General features: G+C 38.7%; 1 non-coding gene across 1 annotated transcript; it reads right to left on the reverse strand.

Moving 5' to 3' along the window:
• Positions 1–1,059: 1,059 nt before the first annotated feature.
• LOC132301956 (small nucleolar RNA R71) lies at positions 1,060–1,166 on the reverse strand. Its single transcript, XR_009480691.1, has one exon. It is a non-coding gene; the product is annotated as a small nucleolar RNA R71 (small nucleolar RNA).
• Positions 1,167–1,605: the final 439 nt, after the last annotated feature.

Raw genomic sequence — 1,605 nt, forward strand, 5'->3', positions numbered from 1 at the left:
TGAAGTTGCTTAAGGACCATCTGTAAGTTCTCTTTAATTTTAGTACTTTAATTGTATACCAATTTGCATGTTTTGGATAGCCTTAGTGGAGGCTTAAATTGAGTTGTTTTATTTTTAAGTCTAAGCATACCTTCTTGTAGAAGGCATCGGCCCGTGTGGAGGCATTTATTTGTTTTAAGTGCATTGATATTATTGAGGAGTTTGGGAACATCGTATGTGGAGGTTAAAATTTTGAAGTGTTGGTGTGTTGACTTATTCTAGTGCATGCATGGTCGTAGATCACTTAATCGTCCTCTTGTTCCTGTAAATCAAAATCTCGAAGTTTTCCTTCGGCGTTTAAGAGGTAGTACTAGGAATAGTCATCCTAATCTTCTAAATTTTGATTTTCCATCACCTTTAATGGAAGACCCAATAGATCCAATTGAAGATCCCATTGTAGATCTTGGTCATGTGGATCACAACGGTGTGCACCACCCACCACAAGTTCATATTGTGGATCCTCAAAGTGTGCATCCACCCTTGGGAATGCCACAACAAGTTAATCATGTGGTGCAACAACCTAATCTAGGGATGCTAAGGCCAAATGTTATTCCCCCAATTGGTGAGCAACAACAACAATATGTTCAAATGGCATACCCTCAACAAGGTCAAATGGCATACAATCAGCAAGGTCAAATGCCATATCCTCTTCTCAATCCTCCAATGGTCCTTAGGGATTGTTACACTCCAAATCAATATAATGCACCCACTTGCATTCAATTGCCAAATTTCTGTGCTCATCATTATGAGATTAAGGCTTCCACCATTAACATGTGCCCCCTTTTCTATGGGTTGAGCATTGAAGAGCCTTATAAACATTTAGATGAGTTTTTAGAAGTTTGTTCCACCGTGAAAATCACGGATGTTCCAGAAGAAGTCCTTAAAATGAAGCTTTTCCCTTTCACTCTTCGGGATAAAGCTAAATATTGGTTTAACAACTTGCGGCCAAATACAATCACCTCTAGGGCACAATTGCAACAAGAGTTCCTAAAGAAGTATTACCCTGCAAGTCGAACCGATGCCATGAGAACTTCCATTCGTGAATTTAAACAACAAGAAGGAGAACCCCTTCATGAAGCATGGGAACGTTTGAATGACTTGCTACGGAAATGTCCATATCATGACATTCCTAAGTGGCAATTAGTTCAATGTTTCTTTTCAAGTTTATCCGATGCCAATAAGGGCATTGTTGATGCTTCTTGTGGCGGAAGCTACATAGAAAGAAATGAAGATGAAATTTGGCTTCTTTTCGAAAAAATGAGTGAAAACTCAATGCATAGATCTTCATCTTCTAGGGGTGGTCACTTAGCAAATATGGGAGGCAAGAAAGTTCTAAATCAAATAGACTCTTCCATGGAAATTGCCGCCGAGGTCAAAAATCTTACTCAAAGATTTGATAAATTTCTTTTGAATCAATGTCCGGCAATTCAATCTTATTCTCATCCTTCCAATGAAATGTGCATGATTTATTCTAGTTACACTCACCATACTTCAAATTGCCCTCTTGGACAAGTCATACCAAGTGAGTCTCAAGAACAAGCAAATGTAGCTTTCATTCATCAAGGG

The sequence above is a fragment of the Cornus florida genome, unplaced genomic scaffold, assembly GCF_030987335.1.
Source record: "Cornus florida cultivar Cherokee Brave unplaced genomic scaffold, ASM3098733v1 CherokeeBrave_3.0.0_Hap2_Chr03, whole genome shotgun sequence".
NCBI lineage: Eukaryota > Viridiplantae > Streptophyta > Magnoliopsida > Cornales > Cornaceae > Cornus > Cornus florida.